The sequence below is a fragment of the Callospermophilus lateralis genome, chromosome 2 (assembly GCF_048772815.1).
Source record: "Callospermophilus lateralis isolate mCalLat2 chromosome 2, mCalLat2.hap1, whole genome shotgun sequence".
NCBI lineage: Eukaryota > Metazoa > Chordata > Mammalia > Rodentia > Sciuridae > Callospermophilus > Callospermophilus lateralis.
In genome coordinates, this window is record NC_135306.1 from 161,692,117 (window position 1) to 161,714,979 (window position 22,863).

The following is a 22,863-nucleotide window of genomic DNA, read 5'->3' on the forward strand; positions in this document are numbered from 1 at the left end:
CAGTGCGCATCCTCTTGCGACTGCATAGTTCACTTAGCGTGATGTCTTTAAGGTTCATCCATGTCCTAACGTATGTCAGAGTCTCCTTATTTAGGGCCGAATAATATTCTCTTGCATGTAACATCACATGTTTATCCATTCACTGATAGGCAGTTGGCTTTTCCACTGTCAGACTATAATGCAGCCGTGAACTCTGGGATACAGGTGTCAGTTTGAACTCTCTTTTCCAGTTCTTTGGCTTATATACCTTAGAGGGGCATCACTGCGTCCTATGGTAATTCCATTTTTTACTTTCTGAGGTAACGCCCGTTGTTTACATTTACTGTTATTTCTTCTTTTTACACTATGTACTCACTTGTGGTGCTGGGGATGGAACCCATGGCCTCGTGCGTGCTAAGCAAGTGTTCTACCACTGAGCTACACCCCAGGCTTTAACTCTTATTTTTAAAATTGTCATCCCAAATTAATTTGTTATAGTTTTTAATTCACTAAAAATTATTTTGGGGTCTTGCTGCATGCCAGGCACTGGGGATAGGAGGATATACAAAATTGCTGTCCTCTTGGGGTCTGTGTGCACGTCAGTGAGAGGCAGACACTGACGGGCACCTGCGTGTGCGTGGCCAGCTGTGGTCGGTGCTGGGGGTATGCAAAGTGAGAGGCAGGCGTGGGCACCCTGCAGGCGTGGGCACTCTGTAGGCCTGGGCACCCTGTAAGCGTGGGCACCCTGCAGGAGTGACTTGCTGCTCCCCACGAGGTGTCCTGGGGAGCTGTCTAGGAGGTCCTGAGGGCAACACAGTCAAGAGCAAGTGGCTGTCGGAAACGAGATTCTAGGCAGAGGGACAGCAGCAGGTGCAGAGACACCAGTAAGCAGGGGCTCCGCATGTGAGGAGACCAGGTGGCTGAAGGAGCCAGGCCAGGTGGCCAGAGAGGTCCCAGAGAGGGTGGGAGCCAGAGGGTGTCGGGGGAAACCCCTGGAAGGGCTTGGCTTTTCTCTGCACGAGAGGCAAAGCCATGGGAGGTTTTGCTGTGACTGTGAGATGCCAGGGATGAGAGATGAAGCTAGACGAGGGTCCCTCCTGTCTGCGAGTAGCGGCCGTCTCAGGCCTAAAGAATGCACTGTGTCCTGCGCCCTGTCTGGGTCCGAGGAGCTGTCAGAGGTGCTCCCTCACCACGTGCCAGCAGACTGGGGACAGGAAGAAACCGGCCTCACTGCCAGGTCGGGACAGGTCTGGAGACTCTGATTTAAGGTCCTGATGAAACAGCAGCACTAACCACACTCCAAGAACAGGCTCACTCCTAGGTATTGACTGCTAAGGGTCACTTCTCCATATTAGGCACCAGAGATGAGGAGGGGACAGTGGAGAGGGCCCTTGTACCCATGAAGCTTTCCTTTTAGTCTGGAGAGAACAGAGATGCAAAAGACAATTTTATCACTGTGTCCCTAGGACCTGAGTGGGGTCCTTCCCAGTGGATTCTGGATGAGCTGTCAGGGAAGTCCTTTCTGGGAGATGAGAAGCAGCAGCATCTAGGCAATGAGCCGGGTGTTCAGAGAGAACAGTAAGTGCAAAGGCCCTGAGACAGGAAAGTTCCTGATCAGTTGTAGGAGGCATCAGGGCAGCCAAGAGGGGCTGGAGTGGGATGAGCAAAGGGGAGAGGGTGCGAGGTAAAGTGGGGAGGGTAGACAGGAGCCAATTCATTAAAAGTCTTTTGTTTAGTCCTCTGTCAGGAGTTGAGGTTTTATTATAGGATTTCTCACTGAATGCCAGCTCCGTGCCTTATCGACTCTGTGCTAGTTAGACCCTCTGTTTCTTTATTGATGAAATGGAGATAATAGTAGTAGTTACTATCTCATGGAACTAGAGTAAAGATTTTATATAAGAAAAGCATTTGAAGTGCCCGAATCTTTTTGTTGGTCTCATTCTTCTTGAAACTATCCTATTGGCTTTGGTGACTCGAAAGTGGCATAAGTACATTCATATTTTTGTGCCGCCATCATCACCGCTGTCTCCAGAACTTCTTCATCTTGTAAAACTGGCACTCTGTGCCTGTTAAACACTAGCTCTCCATTCCTCCTCCCCAGCCCCTGGCAACCCTCAGCCTACTTTCTGTCTCTATGAATTTGATAACTGTAAGCACCTCATACGAGTAAAATCATATGATATTTGTCCTTTTCTGTGACTGCCTTATTTCACTAGAATAATATCTTCAAGATTCAGCCAGGTTGTACGTATGTCAGAATTTCCTTCCTTTTTAGGGTTGAATAATGTTCCATTGTATGGACATACCACATTTTGTTAATCCATTGGCCCTTCAATAGACAAAGGTTACTTCCTACATTTGGCTCTTGTGAATGATGGCTAGGAATATGGCAGTGTTCACATCTTTTCAAGACCCTGATTTTGATTATTTAGGTACATATCCAGGAATGGAATTGCTGGGTCATGTGTAATTTTATTTAAAAAACTTCGGGGAACTGTCATAATGTTTTTCACAGTGGCTATATCACTTTACATTCCCACCAAGAGGGCTCAAGTGTTCAAATTTCTTCACATCTTCAATGATACTTACTTATTGTTTTAGTTTGGTACTAGCCATCCTAATGGATGCGAGGTCACACCTCATTGTGGCTTGGGTTTGCATTTCCCTGATCATCGGTGACGCTGAGCGTCTTCTCACGTGCTTGCTGTCCATTCAGGTGTCTTCTATGGAGAAATGTGTATTCAACTCTCTTACCTATTTTTGAATCTGGTTGTGTTTGTTGTTGTTGACTTTGAAGAATGCTCTGTAGAGTCACCTCCTAACCTCAGATATGTTATTTGCAAGTATTTTCTCTCCTTCTGTGGGTTCCCATTTTTGCCTGGTGGATGGTGTGCCTGACTGCACAAAAGTTTCAAATATCGCTGTGGCCCAATTGTCCGTTTTGTCTTTTGTTGCCTAGATCATTGGAGTCATGTCCAAGAAAACATGATCAAATTCAATATTGTGCGGCTTTTATTCTGTGTTTTCTTCTTGATGTCTTGAGTTTCAGCTCTTGCATTTAGTTCTTTGGTCCATCGTGAGTAGATTTTTGCACACCGTGTTAGGTAAAGGTGTGATGCCACTTTTTTAGGCCAGTTTTTAAGTCTTTGTGCTTTCTCCCTGGCCACAGTACAGCCTTTGCATCCTCCAGGGGTTTGTCTGTGACTCCCTTTTACTTCTGCTGGGCATGCTTTCTCAGGGGGAATCTCACCACCCTGGCTTGTCACCTCCATGAAGACGACTCCCCACTCCTGACCATAATCCCATTATGCCATCAAAGCACATTCTGCATATTATCAGGAAGTGCCCCTGTACTTTTTCTTCTTTTATTGGTACTAGGGATTGAACCCTGGGGTGCCTAACCACTCAGCCACATCCCCAGCCCTTTTTATTTGTTTTATTTAGAGACTGGGTCTCGCTAAGTCGCTTAGGGCCTGGCTCACTTGCAGAGGCTGGCTTTGAACTTGCGATCCTCCTGCCTCCGCCTCCTGAGGGGCTGGGATTCCAGGCATGTGCCCCCACACCCAGCTTCCTCCTGCTCTTTTGGAACATGTCCACCATCTTCTTTCTGAAACCTGCTTTTCTTCCTCTTTCTTCAAAGCCCTGCAGACTCTGAGCCCCGCAGTGCTGGTGGACCCCCAGCCCCTGTCTGCCTCCCTGTCAGTCTGGTGCTGTGGCTGCCTTTGCAGTTTCATGCCCTCTGGGCCCCTGGCTGGCTGGGCCTACTCTGGTTCAGGGGCTGAGCTCTCCTCCAGGTGATCATGGACTGACCCCTCTTCCTACCTTTCCCCCTCCAGCCAGCCACGGCCCCTGGAGAGTCACCTTCCCTAACCCACCTCTGACTGTGACTCTTCAAATCCAGGGGCTCCCAGTGCCTGTGGTTAAAGCTCCTACTCCCGCCCTGCCTGGTGCCCTGTGTCCTCAAGCTCTCCGGCCTCACCCACCTCATCCGCATCCCTCCCTCTCCCAAGCCCATCTGGCTGCACTCCTCTCCTGCCCAGCCGGTCCTCCACCCCGCCCGTGGCCAGCATTGGTGGCAGCTCCAGTGTCTGACCTGCTCAACGCTCATCCTCACAGATCCACCCCCTTTATGACTCCAGCAGCTTCTAACGCCCACTGCCACCTCCACAGCCCCCCTCCCAGGGCCACCGCTGGGAGTTTGCCACCACCCGGAAAGGCTCCACCCAACCCTCTTGTGCATCCTCCTCTCTAACCACAACCCGGGGCTGCTGCTTCTCTTTCTGCGTCACTGTCACGAAGCCTGCTGCCACCCAGATCTCTCTCTGGGCCCTTCCTTCCCTGCCGGCTGTTGGCTCTGCAGGCCCCACATGCTGGCCCCTCTGGGAGCCCGGGACTGCCTTGGCCATGCTGTGCTACAGCTTCTCAGTGCCCCTGCTTCAGGCAGACCCCACCCTGGGCTGCCACCGTTCTGCCACTGTGGGAGGAAGACGCAGAGCCACAGTTGGCTTCCTTCCCGGTGACCTAGTGTTGAGCATCTGAGCACTGCAGGGGCCACCTCGCAAGCCAGCCCGGCCATCTGAGCTCTGCCTGACTCCCACTGCACCTGCCCCGCCCTTCCCCTCCCCGCTGTCCATCCGGCCCCTTCCCTTGAAGCAGCCATCTGAAGTGTCTCCACTTCTGCTTTACCCCCAGTCCATGTCACCCGTGCCCTTCCCCCACGTGCCAGGAGCAAGGCCTTTATCAGAGTCACTGGGGCCCTTGGAGCTCGCAAAAACCATAATTGCAATTTATCCTTGTCCACTTTACCTCTTTTGGACCCTGGACTTTGGGTAGTCCACCATCTCCTTGAATCCCTCTTCTCCCTAAAACGATGCCTGGGTGTATAGTGAGGGCCCCTGTCCTGGAGGGAGGGAAAGGGGGCTGTGCTCCTTTGCAAAGAACAGCAGACCTGAGCGTCATGGGGACCAGACTCCACCGGCCTCCCCCACTTGCTTGGCAGAAGGGTGTCCATGAAGAGCACCCGGGGCCCTTCATCTGGTGTTGCTGAACCCAGCCCAGGTTGGGGGGACACGGATTCCTGACCCCTCTGGTGCTGCAGGAGCCTCCTGTGTTTTGGCCCCTCAGAGCTGCTGAAGCTCCTGATCATGCCAAGGGACTTGTCACTGGTTAGAGTCCAATGACATGTCACAGAAGCAAGGCACTTTTCTGTTAGCAAAGCAGTTCTGCTATCCAGCACCCTGTTTGATGCTCACAATAACTCTGGGAGGTAAACCAGGCAGCTTTACAGACAAGGAACTGAGGCATCATTGAGCTAAAGGACTTGCCCAGAATTTCACAGGGATAAATGGAGGGACACAAGAATGTTCAAAACCAGCAGTCCCAGATTGGGGTATCCAGATGACCAACATTTGCTTTGGTCTCCAACGGAGGGGGACTCTCAGACAGAAATGAAATAAGTGGAGGTAGTGATGTCCAGCTGTGATTCCAGAGACTAGGGAGGCTGAGGCAGGAGGATTGTGAGTTCAAAGCCAGCCTCAGCAAAAGCGAGGAGCTAAGCCTCTCAGTGAGGCCCTGTCTCTAAATAAAACACAAAATAGGGCTGGGGATGTGGCTCAGTGGTCAAGTGCCCTTGAGTTCCATCCCTGGTGCCCCACCCCCCAAAAAAGAATTTAACTTTGAAATCAAAATTTTCTGTTCTGCAAGGTGAAGATGATATTATCTAGAAGGTAATAAGGGGGGAATGAGCTGACTAAGCAGGGGAGGGGACTGTAGCATGGTAACAATCAGAAGATGGTAACTGTCACTATATCATCCTACGGGTTTAAGGAAAAGGCTGACGATTGTCCCCCATGCAAGGGGCACATAGCAGTGCTGGTCTGGGATAGGGATTGTTAATCCTCAGGGGTCTGTGAACCGGAATGAGAAAAAAAACCTTCATTTTCACTAACCTCTAACTGAAATGTAACCCATTCCTCAGTTATGGAAGTGGCGGCCAAGCTTTGTTAGGAGCATCCCACAGTTCACCAAGAGCATCACGGGTACAGCGTCTTCATCTCTCCTTGCCGTGGGTGTCCGGGTCTCCACCCATGGCTCACCCTTACTACGTCTGGAAATTACGCGAGGCTTGAGAGCTGCTGCTAGATCGTGTGATCTAATGTACTAATGTATTATTGGATACGTGTTGACCGTATTTTTATGCATTTAAAGTGAATACTCTGAGGTGTCTGTCCGCTTCACCAGGTTGCTGCGGTGGTCCCTGGCATCCCGACAAAGGGCCCTGGGCTGATGCAGTAGAGCTGGGAGGAGGGGCAGAAGCTCCATGTGGCCCCACTGTGTGCACAGCAGGGCCTGCGGGGAAGAGCCCATGTGGGCCTTGGGGGCAGATCTCGGCTCTCCACTCGGCTCTGTGGCCCGGGGACGATCAGTCAACTCAGCTGAACCCCAGTCTCCACATCTGTGAAGCAGCAATGTTCAAACATACCTATCAGACCAGCTGTAGCCCCATGTAACCAGCCGTTCCCAGCAGTGGGAGGTCCTGAGGGACATGACTTCCCGTCCCCTTCCTGCCGACTCTGATCTGTGTCCTCTGGTGTGCTGGGAGAGGGGTGGGCTCATGTCCTCCGAGGCCTCTCTTACATGTGCCTGTTCTGTGTGTTCTGTCACTGGGGACCCCGCACGGTGTGTGGTGGTCCTGGGCGGAGCCGCAGTCTGCAGCCTCCAGGGGACAGTCAAGCGTTCCTCCCCAGAACAGCAGGAGAATCAGGCTCTCAGGCTCTCCTGACCCGTCCCCTGTCCACCTTGGCCTTCCTGGCTCACCTCCAGCCTGATGTCACAAGGTGGGAACGCGCAGGCTGCTCCCTGCTCTCAGACCACCAGTCCCTAACCCTGGCGTCTGGACCAGCTGATAGCGCGCCTGGGAAACCCATTTATCATTGTCCTCGGTGGCCCTGCAGTCCCAAGTCGATGCTGGCCGCCTCTCCATCTGTGTCAGGCCAACAGTCCTTTGATGGAAAAACGGAGCCCATTGTTGTCTCCTTGAAAGGTGCTAAAGTGATGGAATGCTTTCCTCGTCCAGGATGTGGGGAGCTAGCGGGGCGGGTCAGCTCCCTGCCTTTAGGAAACTCTATCCTGACTCCTTTCTATTGTTCTTAATTAAACTCTGAATCAAAAAACCAAACCAAACCAAAACAAAGCAAAACCAAAAAAAAACAAAAAAAAACACAGCTTTGTGGTCACTGGGTTCAGAGGACATGTATTGTGGCTTTGTTTTTTGGTCATTTAGCTGTCCTGACCTTTGGGACCTTGATCTCTTTCAACTTGATTTTCGGAGTCTGTCAACCCATCAGGGAAGCCCTGATGACTACTGACCACTGTTCCATTCCTTAAAAGGAGGACTTAGGTCTCAGCCTGGTGGGTGTCCCCCTCGCTGGGCCAGCCTAGTCCCCAGGCTTCCCTCCAGCTCCAAGCCCAGAGCCCAGCTTCCGTGCTTCTTGCTTCTTGGGAGCTTGCGGGAGAGGGAAGCATGAATGGCCAATGCTTCTGGACTGGGTGGAGCCAGGGAGGTTGCTGGTGTGTCTTGTGTTGTAAGCGTCACTGGCAGGATGCTGGCTGGGGACTGATGAGGTGAGAGGGGACCTTCCACCCTAGGACATAGGAGAGGGAGGTGGGCCAAGGGCTCCGTTCAGTAGAATGTTCTTGAAGCTTTCACTTCTCAATGCCAGAAAGGGAAGTAGTGGAGTGGGTATGGGACTGTGCTGGACAGCGTGGTCTTTGGGGTGAGACCAGCGTGGGTTTATATCTCACATATACCTTAGGCATGTTACTTCTCTGTTCCTCAATTATAAAATGGGGATAATAATAGCAGTACCCATCTCAGAGAGGGGTTTTGAGGACTAGGTAAATTAATACGTGTAAAACATTGGAATTGACGCCCAGCACAAGGTAAGCTTATTACCTTTGTCGTTATTGTTTGGGGGGTAGGAGGAATATGAACGGTGGGGCTCTATTTCTTGCCTTTCCCCACCTGCCCTGCAAGCAGCTCCTTGATGACCATTCCCCTGGGGGTTAAGAGTGGGTGTCTGTGCCAGGGGAGGTCTCCACTGTGGACCCTGCATGTGGCTGTTCTTGCCCATGGAGGCCATAGACCTGTGGTTGACTGCTTCTCTGAAGTTCTGGCCCAGTAGAGGTAACAGGAAGATCCAGGCTCACTCTCTGCAGAATGCCTTCTTCCCGAGCATCCCAAGCCATCCTCTACCCCTGAGAAGGTCTGACATTCGGGTTTGTGATAAAATGGTCTGGGCTCTTATAAGAGGTTTCATAAACAGATTCTCGACCCTGTATTCAACCAAGCCTGCCCCTGGGCCTTTGCATATTTTTGCTTCAATGAGGTGAGCTGGGGGATCCATCGCTTTAGGCTTCTGGGCGAGGCAGGTTGGTGAGCTTGGCTTGGCGGTGAAGAGCAGCAGCTGCTCACCATGCTGGCCTCACCTTTTCTGACAGCCCAGGTGAGCTGTCCCCAGCACACAGTTGTTGAAGGAACCCTCAGCTCAGCCTCTTGGTGCCCCATGTCTCTCTAGTTCTATCTGCCTAAGGGGTTTGCACCGCAGGTCAGGGGGAAGGACTTAGAGTAACCACTTCCATTCAACAAATATGGATGGCAGAAGGAAGGAAGGAGGCAGGAGAATCGTCACCAACACCCGGTTCCAGACACCGGTGACAAAGTAGTACTCTCAGTGACTGAATGACACTGAGCCATTACGATGGCTCAGTGCTGGAGGAAGTGTCCATGGACCACTCTGGAGTGCCTTCCCACACAGAGGAGTGTCTGCTTGCCTCCCTTCTTCTTGATCCAAGCCGCTAGGGCTTCCTTCTCACCCGCTGGCCAGCCTGGTCTTCTCCAGCCATCACCAGCTGGATGACAGGGGCAGGGCCCCCCGTCCCCTGGAAGCTTGCTGGTGGGGACAGGGGCTACCATGAGCAACACGGAGAAGACTGAGGCCTCGGGAGACCAGGTGCCTGATTGGAGGAGTCCACTGGCTTTGAGTTCTTAGTTCTCTGTTCAGCTCTAGTTCTTGGGTTTCTCTGCACGGTGCTGCCTGCTCAGCCGTCCATGGCAGGCAGCAAAGATGTCCAAGCCGTCAGGGGTCTCGAGTGGGAACTGAGTTTACACCGTTATACTCTGTTTCACTTCCTGTCAATGCTTCCAGGTGAACCCCAACCCCAACCCGAAGTTGTGTTTCCAAAATACTGCCCCAAACTTTGAGATTCTATATCTTCTCCATATATCACGTCTCCCAGGCACAGAGTTGGGGCTCAGCAAAGAAGTCCTGGAACAGAAGGTTGGTCCAGTTGCTCTCACTGGGGTCCCCGGCCCTGGAGCCGTGGGGCTTTCTCTTCCATCTACCGAGGCCAGAGATGGAAGCCTGCAGGCAGCTCCAGGAGTGAACTTCCTTTCTGGGATTAGCGGGAGCCTGCACTGTTCCTGGAACTCCTGGGAAGGGGTTCAGAGCCCTGCCGTGCTTAAGAAGTGGGTTTCCAAAAACAAACCAGGCCTTGCCTACGTGGGATGAAGCAGAGGTTAGATGTGGTTTGGGGAACTTTTTTTTTTTTCTTTTTTGTTTTGTTGAAAACAGAGGAGAAGGAACTTTCTTAGTGGGCCTTTATCCCTATGAAAGCAGCACGTTTAGTAGTGAGCTTGTTCAGAGGACAATGAGTTCTCTGTATGAAGAGTAAATTTATCAACAATTCTTGTTTGTGGACGGCATTATAAGTTACAAAGCCCTTTTCACATGCATTGTGAGCAGGTAAGTATCATATGTAAATTTCCCCCTTCAGGTTATTATAATTAAAAAATAAAAACATAGCCTCTCAATCTGCCGGTACTAGAGTAGAAAGGACCCAGGGAGACTGGGCCTCATTTTACCCATCTGCAAATGAGGAGGATGGAGAGGTATAGGGGAGAGTGGTTCTGAGGGCCTGGGTGACCAGTAGAGTATTGAAGCCGTTGCTGAGCTGCCTCTGAAGGCCTGGGATGCCAGTCGAGGGTGGTTCCCTTCAGGAGTAGCCGGCTCAGAAGTGGGGAGGTCCAGCTCCCAGAGGAGGGTGGGGAGGCGCAGGCCCCCAGCAAGGCCGCGATCCTGAGAGGAAGCACTGCCCACCGTTCAGAGCGCCAAGAACTTGGGTGGTCCCTCTCGCAGCTTCTGCCTGACTCAAGCCAGGGAGGCCCTGTCCCTGCTGGGGGGCCCCCCTTCTCTTCCCCGTGGGGTCTGCCTCTGCCCCTTCTCTTTCTGTTTGTCCTCCCCAGTCCCCTTCCTGCCCCCACTTGTTATTCCTTTATCTTCTTCCCACTTCTCTTCAATTTCTCGGAGCTCTTTGGCATTTAATTATCCAGGTTTCCTGTTTCTTGCTCTCTGTATAAAACATTGATTCGTTAAATAATTTCATAATCAAGAGAACATCTCCATGATTATTTCATTTTTAAATTCTGAGCTTCAGCTAAGTTTTTTTTTTCCTTAAAATACTCAGTGAAACACCCTGGCCCAGGCACTTCTAGGGGTGTGGCCCTGTGCCTCTCTCTGCACAATGAGGAATAATCCGGATGGATGTAGAAACCACGTCCAGGCAGCAGCAAGGCCCCACCCTTCCACTGGTCTCAGGCGAGGGTCTTGAGTCTTCTGGAACTGCCTGGTTTTGAAGGCTCTGTTTCTGTGGTCCTTGGGCTGACCCAGGGCTGGTCCAGGGGACTGGTGGGTGTTTCCCCAGCCTGGCTGAGTCGCCTCCATCTTTCCGACTCCTGATTCTCTGCAGTCTGGGGGATGCTTTCCTGAAAGTCCACAGCGACCCCTTATTGTCCGGATGGGCTTCCCTGGCCCCCTCCCCAGGGCTCTCCCAGGTTCCCCTCTACCTGTCTTCGTCCCCTAATTGCACCCCCATCCCATGGGGTGGGGGGTTCACATCTGTTGGTTGGTGTTGCCTTTGCTTCTCCTCTACCTGTCCACATGGACACACAAATCCCTTCTTCTCCCTCCAGCTCCTCACTGTCCAGTGTGGGACCCACTAACTATATGATGAGGGCACTTGAAACATGGCCAGTCTGCATTGAGTTGTGCTCTGTGCAAAATACTGACTGGGTTTCAAACGCTCAATATGAAAAAAAAAAAAAAAAGCTGGTAAAATGTCTCACTAATGCTCTTATATTAAGTACATGTTGAAATGATAACGTTTTGGATATGCAGGATGAAATAAAATATTAAAATTAATTTTACCTGTTGCCTATTACTTTTTTAGGAAAAAAATGTGGCTACTGGAAAATTTTAAATGGCATGTTTGCCTCGTGGTATATTTCTACTATAGTGATTCTTGACCAGTTGTAGTTTTGCCTTTAGGGACATTTCACAATAGTGGGAGATGTTGTTGATCATCGTGCCAGGGGAGAGAGGTTCTAACGGGATGCCGCTAAACATCCTTCAATGCACAGGGTAGCCCTCCACAACCAATGGCGTGTCCCAGACTGTCAACATCGTGAAGGTTGAGAAACCTGATCCTGAGGGCCAGCTAGGCTAATCTTCTTTTGTTGGCAGTGGCTGCTCTGGAGGTCTTAGGGGACAGGAGAAAAAACATGATGGACAGGGTCAGACAGATGTACCCATGGGCAGGTTATTGAACATTTCTGAGCCTCCACTTCCTCATCTATGAAATGGGCATAATGAAACCTACTTTATAGGATTCTAATTAGGAGTAAATGAGATTGACATGTCCTGATGCATAGTGAACCCCACTAGGCAGACGTTGGAAATCTGTATTATTGTTGAAAACTTGCGTTGGACTCTCTCGGCTCTCTGGATGGACTGTTGGGATTTCTATGTGCCACCCAGATTTTCTATGAGTACCTTGACATCAACAAATTGAAAGCCAGATTTATAATATCACACTTCCTCTCCCTTCCCACTCTCTTCATTTATCCTTCCTCCGACTTTCAGTCTTGGTTCACAGCACTAACATCCTCCCACTCTGAGACTCTGAGTCAGCTTTACTTCTTCCTTCCACCCCCTCACCCATCGTTGTGAGCTCTCAATCTCTGTAGTCCACATGTCTCACCCAGCCCCTTCTTTCCAGTCCCACCTAGTGGGACCCCTTCACCTGCTCCCTCCAGTGCCTCTGTGGGTGAGGGGCGCTCCATCCTGCTCAGGAACCTTTAAATCATCATTTGCTCAAGTGTGGGTACCTGTGGGCAGGAAAGGTGACGTGTCCATCTCTATTTCCCTACACCCCACAGGATGCCCAGAAGAAAGCTAGTCACTGAATGTTTTTAAAATGAATGAATGAATGCAATCCCTTCCACCTTGTCTCATGGAGATGAACCAGGCATTGCAAGAGCTAAGGGTAGTAGCTCCAAAAGCCTTATTTTCCTTCAGTAGTTCAGCAGACATAGTTAAAACATGCCCTTCCTGCCTTATCCCCCACCACCCCCACCACCCCCACTGTCTCTCTGAGTTTGAACGGGGAGGCAGTTTGTTCTTCCTGGAGGGTTACAGTGATGACACAATAGACCTGGATCCCGGAAGTCCCGCCTCCCGGAAGTGGACTTCCTCAGCCAGTTTCAGGGTGATGCCAAAGCCATGGCTCATGCTCTACTGGTCCAGGCCTGCCTCTAGAGAGCAGGTGCTCTGAATGCCCAGGCATGCCTTCCTCTTGGGAGCTGCATGCTCCCAAGCAGCTCCCAGCAGGCTGCAAGGAGAAGCTTTCCAGAAATGTGCCCTTTAAGATGCTCTGACAAAGAGAACATCATGTGTTCTTTGGCAGGTTGTAGGCATCTAGCACATGGTAGTGGTGGGTGGGCAGGGCGATGTCGGATTGGAGTCTCCTGGTGTCTAGACACTGTGGTCTAGTCACAGTTTTTAAAACATTTTAATTACAAGCCATTTTATGGTGTAAGGTGACCCACTTAGAGTTATTAAGAAATTCTGAGTAAGTTTGTTCACTTTTTTTTTTTTTTTTTTTTTTTTTGTGGAGGCCGCAAGTTGAGTTCAAAACTGCATTCCACTGGTAAGTTCTCTGATCTGTAGAGCTCATGTGAGATGCTGCAGGGGCTTTGCCTTCCTCCTGTCGGCTGCAGGGCCTGCTGGCTCCTTGTCTGGGACAGGCCTCTGCAGACATATTGGGGTTAATCTCCTGGAGCATCAGGGGGTCCACATTTCTTCTGTGGGTTGCATACCTGATGCATATCCCAGCCCCCAAAGATGAATCAAGGGGCAATTGACCAAATGACTTTATCCTTGGGAAATTTGAGGATTTGTGTCACTTCTAACTAGCTTTGTGACATCATGTTTCCCTATCTGAGTTGAGGTGTTTCATTGGTAAAGTGTGAGAAAATATCCACCATCTTTGCAACTTTATTTCTCTCCTCCCCTTCTAAACCTGTGCTTTGAAGCAAATTGTTTAACAAATGGGTTTGTATAACAGTATCTTTCTTTCATTTTTTTTTTCTTTGCAAAGTCAAGAGACACAGTACTGCCCATCATCATTTCTAATCAGCCATGGGTAATCTGCATACACACAAAATTAACAAAATTCCAGGCAAAATTCAACAAGATCAGTGGTTAACAGGTTGGGCCCAGAATTTGACAGATCTGGATTTAAAAAAAAAAAAAAAAAAAAGAAAGAAAAGAGGCAGGAGAAGAGTTTGCTGCTATCATTTATTGACTGCTTGCCATTGCTAGTCCAGGCTCTTTAATGAATGATTCTGAAGTTGTTTTTTTTTTTTTTTTTTTTTTTTTCATCTCCATCTCCAAAAGAACCCTAGTTGGTAGGTATGATACTTATTCAGAAATCTGACATCCAGGCACATGGGCTGCCTAGGTCACTCCTCCACCTTGCCTGCTGTTTCTGGGGTTGTTCAGTCCAGGGAAGGTTAGTCTCCTCCTGTCTACATGCCTGAATTATATCTGCAGAGACCCCTGAGCCATGTTTGTTCAGCACCTGCCCATGGGGCAGGAAGCTTTAGGGAAGGGGAGCGTGAGGGAAGATGGCGTGTTCTTCCAGTGAGTTCTTGTAGCATGTTCTTTCCTGCTGCCTCCTTCTCAGGTATCTACTAAGGCTCTTGGTAGGTGGTTGGCTGTGCGCATAAGCACTGGTCCAGATCTGGCTGTGGAATGGCAGGGCTGGCCTTGTTCTTGGCCCCAGCATGAATAGCTGCTGTCCTCAGTCTCTCCTTTGTTGACCTCAGAGGATTAGGAGTTAGTGGCAGTTGAAGGAATGCTGTCCTTGTCCCATGCAGAGCTATCATCAGGCTACATGGTGGCCCTTCTTCAGAGGCCAGTCTTGTCTACAATAGGGGCCAGCCTTGCTGGTGGTTACAGGTAGTCCTGGGATGAGGTGATGTCAGTGGAGGGTTCAAGTCCCTAATAGGGAGAAGAAAGGGACCCGCAAGGAAAAGCATGACATAACACTTTGGAGAAAGGTGGCAACCAGGACGTTATAGAGGAAAGAGCCAGATGCCAGCATCAGAAGGCCATTGTGGTGACTCCCTACTCTGCCCTTCCTCGGGTGCATGATCTGAGGCAAGCGCAACTTGGTGGAGGGGAGTTGTGTTTGGAGCTGGACCGTCTGGGTCCAAATGTCAGCTCCTCCACGATCCACTGTGTGATGAGATCTCGGCCTGCTGCTTGGCCATCGCGTACCTCGGTTTCCTAATTGGGTCGTGAGGCATGAGTGCATTGACACGTGACACTTAGAACTGCTTGACACGGAGCAGAGTTCAACAAATGCTAGCCATGTTAAGTCATTTCACCTCTGAGCCCTGGTTTCTTACTTAAAAAAGGGAACCATGATCCCACTTTCACAGTGATTCCTGAAAGAACCAACTGAGCGAGTCCACCCAGGCAGAAGTGACGCACTCAGAGATGCCTGCGTTGACCTCAGGTGGCCCCCCGCTGCAGCACCTGTTGAGTGGAAATGTGTGCCATCAGGCAGATTGACAGCTGCTGGTCTTCCCTGGCTGGAGTTCTCTGGGCTGGGCAAGAGCCGGGTGTGGATGCTCAGCCTGTGTTCTGCCTTTAACACTGGATTAAGTGACCCATGTTGTTGGCTCCGTAGGAGAGCTACTGAGTTTTCCTTCAGGAACCTGCCAGGGTCTGCTGCTCTCACAGCCACCAAGCCAGACTGTCCCCAGTGGTGCTGGTGCACCAGGGCCTCCTGAGCACCAGCACCAGCACCACCTTTCTCCTTCTCTCCCTCTTCATTATGATTATAGTTGTCCTTGTCATAGTCATGGTCTTGTCATTGTCCTTGCCTTCCTCCTCTTTTTTTCCTCCCTCTATTTTAGTATTATTTACTAAAATGTTGATATTTATAAATCCTATCACCTAATAATTCTATGTCAAATGTGTTCAGCAGAAATGCTGCAGCGCAAAAACAAGCAGCGATAAATAGTCAATGCACTATTGTGATATGGGGGGGACCAAGGTGGGGATGGGGTCAAGATAAAAAGGCCACAGAAAAGCCTGAGGAATTCAGGGCCCTGGTTCCAGCAGTTACAGGTTTCTGGTCTGCTCCTGCCTCTCCTTGCTCTCCCTGGAAGTCTCTGTGCATGGTGGTTAGATGCCTTGGTGTGCATCCTGGCCCCAACAGCTGTGAAACACTGATGATAGACGCACACAGTGAACATGGAACATGAGCCTCCATCATGGTTCCAAGTTCAGCTCTGGTCTGTGTAATATGGGAACACCTATACGACAGAATTGAGGGGTTTTAAGAGTTACTAAGCAAAAAGACAAAGAGAAAATGATAAAAATGAACTCGTCTATTTCTGGATGCCAGACTGTTTATGTATTTTAGCTCTTTTTTCCCCCCACATGCAGATTCTAACTGGCCCTAGATATTTTAGCTTTGACTCAACCCATCTCAGAAGGTTGTGAGATTCTCGTGACATCCATTTTAGGGTCTTGGAAGAACCCATGACTTCTACTCTCCTGAGAGGAGGGAAGGCAGTATCCTGCCCAGGCCGCTCCCAACCCCAGAGCTCATAGGGGGAAAAACAATCGACGGCGAGAAAACCTATGCTATCAGAAGCAAAATGTCATAATTTATCATAGCATGATGTATTTAAGATATGTACATTTCATTCTATGTAAGTTTTACCTTAAAAAAATCTGATCAGAAGAAGTAAAATGGTTTAGAAAGAAAGAAGGAAAGAAAGAAAAGAAACTGAATAAATATTTCACTCTAGTCAATGAAATGCATCCTAAAAAACTTGGGAGGAAATGTATTAATTCTGCAATTTAGTTGAAATGTACCCAAAAAAGTATTAAAATATAATAAATTGACTAATTAATGGACAGAGGGATGACTGGAAGAACAGAAATGTGATGAAGCAAGGAGAGTAAAATCTAATTCTAGAATCTAGGTGGCAAGTATTTTTAGTGTTTGCTAAAATTCTTGAAATTTCTCTGGGTGTTCAAAAATGTTTACTATAAAACGTTGCAGGAAATATTGTAAAGCTACTAGCACAGAAATACGGGAAAATGAAAAAGTACATGTTGGAAATATTCACAAACATTTTAAATGCTCTTTGAGTACATGGATGTTGAGATGAAGAAGAGCAAAACTAGGCCAGTATTTTTTCCTGAAATAGATTTCTTTTTAAAAAAAAAAAAATCTTAGAAATTACATGGATTGATTTTAGAGGAAGAACGTACCAGGCTAGGGTGAAGCAGGTGGAAAGGTCCTGCCTGCTCAGTGAAGCCCTTACACCTGTGGTCAGAGAGGAAGGGGTGTGGCAGGCACTGCAGGCAGATGGAAATGGGGTCAAGGTCATATGGGGTCTGGCGGCCATGGGGAGGTCTTCTGGTTTTGAGCTCTGAGTGCCACAGGAAAGCACCCGAGGTCCCGAGCTGGGCTTCAGAAGCACTGATGTGGCTGCTATATGTGGAGCCTGGAAGGCCCAAGGTTGGAATGGAGGCAGGGAGGCCATGAGGGAGCACTAACAGCAGGTGGGGCAGGGATGTCGTGACCTAGTAAGCTGGCAGTATGGAGGAACTGAAAACTGACTGGATTCTGGGTCTGTTCTGCAGGGAGAGTCAAAAGGATTTACTGGAGGGTGACTATAAGGTGAAAGAGGAGAGAACTGGATTTTTTATCTAAACAGCTAGAAAAGTAGATATGCATTTACCAGGACACTGAGAGAGGGGGAGGCAGAGGGAGGGGTGGGTGCGAGAGCTTGACTGCAGATCTGCTACTGTGAGATCTTATTAGACCAGCTGGAGTGTAAGGTTATGGGATGCTGGGGTCCAGGGGAGCTTCAGGGTCAGGCGTGATTTTGAGCATCATCAGCATGTAAGTGGTATGTAAAGCCATCAAAGTGATGGTTTCAAGGTCAAGAAGAAAAGAGGAACAAGATTGAACCCTAGTGTTCCCCAGTGTCGAGTCAGGAGGATGAGGGAGGTAGCGGTTGCCTGAGCACCCCCGAGGAGTCAAGAGCGTGGTCCTGCTGTTTCAAACACTGCTGTCATCCAGGCACTGTGGCGTGCCCCTGTAACCCCAGCCACTCAGTAGGCTGAAACGGAAGGATTGCAAGTTTGAGGCCAGCCTCAGTGACTTAGCAAGACCCTGCCTCAAAATGGAAAATCAAAAGGGCTGGGGGTGTGATTCGGTAGTTGAGCGCCCCTGGAAAATGAGAAAACTGAAGTGCTGGAAGATTCAATGATTTGACCATGGTATTAGATATATGAGATAAGCAGGCAATAAGCAGTAGCTCCGTTTTTATTTATTATTTACTTATTTATTTTGCTATCATCAATACTATCATCACTTTTGCTCTTCTCAATAGGGATACACAAGCTTCAGCCAAGTTGGGATTGAGTTGGCACTCTGAGATCTCTTTGCTATCAGGGGCTGGGCTGGGGCAGTGCTCACACCCTGCCTGGGAATGCAGACTTTAATTGGGACATGCTGTGAGGTGCAAACAGCCCCAGAGATAGTACAGGCCTTGAGGACTGTGCTCAGAACTTCCAGACCAGGCATCCAGTATGAGCATGCTCATGAGGCCGAGGGGCAGAATGTTTGCAAATGAAATTGTACCCACATCTAGACCCTGTAGTCCCAATTTGCAGTTGCTCATAAGAGGCAGAGAGTACCAGCTCAGGCTAGAAGGGAGGGATGAAGTGGAATGAAATATTTCTCAAAGAAATTAGAGTTTTTTTTTTTTTTTTTTTGAGAGGAAACATGGAGCATAAGATATCTTTTCCCATTTCCTGTCTATAAACTTCTGAGGTTAGGAAGTGTGTGTAACCATTACTCAGGAACAACTGGATGTGATCAAGATACAGGTCAGGGTGGGGACCTGGGCAGGGTCATATCCATCGGATGAGATTTAGCTCCCTGTGCACAGAAGTTCATGAAGATCCCTGCCTAGCCAGCCCGCTCTCAGAGACTCCTCTTGGGTCAAAGTCTTAGTTGGCCATATCTCTCTGAGTCCCCCTTAGCACTGTCCTGCAGGGTAAGGCTGTTCCACCAGGCCCCACCATAGCCTCCTACTCTGGAGGTACGTGGGTTGCAACTTGGATTTGAGAGCTCTCTACCCTACAATTCTGAGCAAGCTGTTTTGCTCATGGTAACCCAGTAACAGACAGGGGCTTCCTGCCTGGGTTTAGGAAAATAGCTCAACCTGAGAACCAGGGAAGTTGCAGAGCCACTCAGGGAGTTCAGTGGCATGGTCCTGGCACCAGGGCACTTCCCCAGGGAGCCGGCCTGTGGGTTAGCATGCCAGGAGGGCTGCTGCTACCAGGGAGACAGCACCATGCCTGATTCCCCAATGCACAGCTCGCTGCCAGGCCACGACTCCACATGGAAGATTTGCATGATCTGAGCCCCACTCAGCTGCAGTGGCACCTGCCAGTGTGGCTTCTCAGGGCTTGCATAAGCTCAAGCTCCATCCGGCCAGTGAACTTACACCTTGGGGAAGCTCAGGAAGCTCAGCCCAGGCACAACTCTGTCTTTCCGCGCAGAGGCCCTGTGAACTCAGTCTGAACTCTGGCTGCATTCAGAAGGCCACCATGTGCTTCAAGGAGGGAAAGAGTGAAATCCCCTCACTTCATCGTCACTACTTCCTGTAAGCCCAGGCTTTACTCTCAGATAAGCTGTTAATGCAGCATAGATGTCCTAATCACTCCTTTCAGATGAGGGGCAGGGCAGAGCAAAGTGGGATGGTGAATGACAAGCCCCATCTGCAGGCCACCTCTGCTTGCTGGCTTCCTGCACACCACCTCTCTGTAGCATCTGCACACAGTGCCCAAGGAGAGCAGAGGCAGAATTCAGAAGCAGAAATGCAGGCTGCAAACTAAAGAGCCCTGACCACTCTTTGGGACTGAATGTGTTATACATTCAGGCCTGACCCCTGTACACCCACTCACTCATGGGTTGGGAAGAGGGGCAGTTGGAAGGTGTGCCAGGTCATCAGGAAGTAATTTGTGTTTGCCAGGCCCCTCTGAAGTGGAGCAAGAGTCCTGTGTGAGCTGTGGCCTCTGCAGCCCTTGTGACCTAACTAGGCGAGATGCCCATCATCTCCATCCCACCCCTTGATAAACAGAGAGCTGGTGTTTGTCTCTCCTCTTCACTAACATGGAGGCCTCAACTCTGCTGAGCTTATCTATACAATGGATTTCCTGCTGGTGCTGGATCCTCCCCTAGCCCCAGTGAGTAATAATTTATATCGCCTGAGCACACAGACATGCTGACGTCCATGATGCTGGTGGCCTTGGCAGACCCCGATTCCCGCAGTCTGGGTGGGGATCTACAGATATTAACCCCAGCTGAGCTGACCCACACAGAACATCCCAGTTAGTGAGAGGGAGCAAGAATGGAGAGTCCTGAGAGGTTCTGCAAAGTGCAGGCACCCACCTGCCATGCATTGAGGCCTCCTGTGCACCAGGCCGGGTGCTGGGTGTTCAGAAATGCAGACACACAGAGTGGAGGAGCATTCCAATCCGCTCCGGATCAGACTTGAGTAATTATGACCCAGAGCTTAGTTCTGGGGCAGCAGTCAGAACAGAGCTGGCGGAGCGTTGAGGAGGGGTAGAGAGTAGAGGGCGCTTGAGGAAAGCATTGGTTCTGAGTTAGTGAAAAGCTTTGCTTTTCTGGAAGTTGGTCCTCAGCACTGAGGGCCTGGAGGTGTCGGGAAAGGGAAGTGCCCTTTGGGTTGAGTTAGCACCACCCTGTGCCTCTGTAGTCAGTTTGGGCCGTCAGCCGGAGTACTCCAAGGAGGCCCTCTTCTTGGCTGATCCTCTGCCCAGGCATGCGGTGTTCAGCCTCTTGTCAGAAAACCCAGGCCCTGGCTGGTCATAGCAAGCATGTTTGAAGGGGAACTGGCCTGGCTCCTGCCAACAACCTCTCTTCCTGACCTTGATAACATCTGGGTGGAATTTTTTTCCCCTTTATATAGTTAGGCCCATTGGTATTTGCTTTGACTTTGGATTACGGTATGACTGGCATCTCTGAAATTTCAGGCCCAAAATGTGTGCCGGGGCCTAGAACTGTGAGAAAGCTGGACTTTTGCTAATGGGATTTCGGGTGTGTCCAGGTGGAGCAGAAACAGTGCACTGGTAACTGTTTGCACACAAATTGCAGAGAACAGCCCCAGCTGGTGGGGAGGGGTCTTCTGCCAGGGGGCAGTGATGGGTCAGGCCTGGTGGGAGGAAGCCTGCGGTGGAGTTGGGGGAGGCCTCCTCCCCTTCCTGCCCTTCCTCACCCCACATCCTTCATCACCCTCCCCCCCACGTTCCTGGCCCTGGAGTGACCAAACTTGCAAACAGGAAAAGATGTACTAACTGCAAAGAAATGCAATGGGTCCAGACTTAACCCCAAAGCAAACCTCACAAGTGTGGGGTTTGGAGCGTGCTTTAAAATGACCGTCATTGTCTGGCTATGTGCAGCGAGGAGCTGCCTGGGGTGTGAGATCAGGATGGAGCTGGGCTTGGGGAGTGGGTCCTCTCCAGGTGCCTCCAACTGGAGAGGAAGCCCGTGCCCCACACACCGGCTCACTCCCTGACGTCTCTGGGGTCTCTGGGGTGAGTCCTATCACATCGGGTGACTTCATTTCCCCTAGCTGGGTGTTCACAACTCTGGAAGGCTCCAACCAGTCAACCACACTGATTGTGGTGTGGGAGCTTCTGACATGCTTGATTGCACTTTCCCTTTGGGACTTTGGCGGCCCAGCTGAGTGATAGCTGGAGAGTGGAGGATTGTGTTTTTTTAAGATAAGGTTTGTTCCTAAGCAGGAGGAAGTTTCCAGATGCCTCTGTGAAACTCTGAAGGCGTGAGGGTGGGTACGGGCCTTGCAGTTGCCCCTCTGGGCAGCCTCCAGCGCCAAGACCCCTTGCTCAGGAAGTGTCCCATGTTCCTCTGGTTTAGACACCTCTGGTGTACCATAAAACCTGGTTTGGATGGAAGGACCTTAGCCCCATACAACTCTCCAGGTGGTCACATACCTTCCCTTCTGTCCTAACAGGCTTCTTCCCTGGAGAGGACCTCGTCATATTAACACACAGTGTCTTTCGAGGACCTAGTGTGGGATTTGCACAGAGCCCTATTTGCCATCTTTGCCCATGTGGCCCTGGTCCCCACAGGACCAAGGCCATACTCCTTCCCTTGGGATTTAAATCTTCAGCGTCTGGCTCCAGACTAACTCTCCTCTTTTTTTTTTATCTCCTTTCCTTCTCTCCTCCCACCCTGAACTTCTCTTTCTCTTAGAACAGTCTGTCCTCTTGGCTGAAATGTTCCTATAATTATTATTCCTGGCAAGCTAGAAGCAGGACAGCATATGGGCTCTGGAATGAGACCACCCGGGTTCGAATCCTGGTGCTGTTCCTTTCAATCTGTGAAACCCTGGACCAGTCACCTAGCTGTGTTGTGCCTAGCTTTCCCCATCTGTGAAATGGGCTTAGTAATAGTTCCTTCCTGTGAGCAATAACAGGTCCTTAGAGTTGTCATGCAGATGAAAGCTCAAGTACTTGAAATATCTGACACGTAGTAAGAATTCAACATATGGAGGCTGCAATGATTAATAAAAACTCTTAAAGAGCCTTCTCTGTGAAGTCATTTCCAAAAAAACTAGGCAGGATGAGCTTTTCCCTTTCTGGGCTCCAGAACTAACCCCATGAGGTTCCAGTTATTTATTTCCAAGTCTGAATTTACCTCTGGCCTGAGATTTCCTAGAATACAGGGACTAGATTTCAGCAATAGCAACATTTACATCAGTGTGTGCCGGGCTCTCTACCGTAGGCTTTTTTCTCATGCAATTTTTTTATCAAGACATAAACATTCACCCAATTAAACTATACAAGCCAGTGGTTTTCTTATATTCACAAAGTTGTGCAGACATTTTAAGAAGAAGCTCTGTGTCCAGTAGCAGTCAGCACTGGCAACCACAGATCTGCTCTCTGTCTCCGTGGATTTGCCTATTCTGGATATTTTGTATAAGTAGAAATATATAGTACACACCCATTTGCCTCAAATTTCTTTTACTTAAGCCCAGAGTTTTGAGATTCATTATGCATTCAAACCTATTCCTTTTTAAAGCTGAATAATATTCTATTGTAAGGATACATCACATTTTGTAAATTCATCAACTAATGGACATTTGCATTGTTCCACTTTGGGGCTCTTGTGACTAATGCTGCCATGAACATCCATGCTCTGGTTTTCACGTGGACATGTGTTTTCATTTCTCTTGGGTACATACATAGGGGTTGAATTGCCGGCCCACATGGTCACCCTAAATTTGACTATTCACATGGGCATTTGCATTCCTTTCAGTGATGAATGAGGATTCAAATTTCTCCATTTCCTCACAAATACTTTATTCTCTTTTTTTATTATTGCCATCTTAGTATG

The 22,863-nt window shown here is 49.6% G+C and overlaps 1 protein-coding gene across 3 annotated transcripts in view; it reads left to right on the plus strand.

Moving 5' to 3' along the window:
• Mical2 (microtubule associated monooxygenase, calponin and LIM domain containing 2) overlaps positions 1-22,863 on the plus strand; it is a 206,505-nt gene that overhangs the window by 55,195 nt on the left and 128,447 nt on the right. The window lies entirely within an intron of this gene.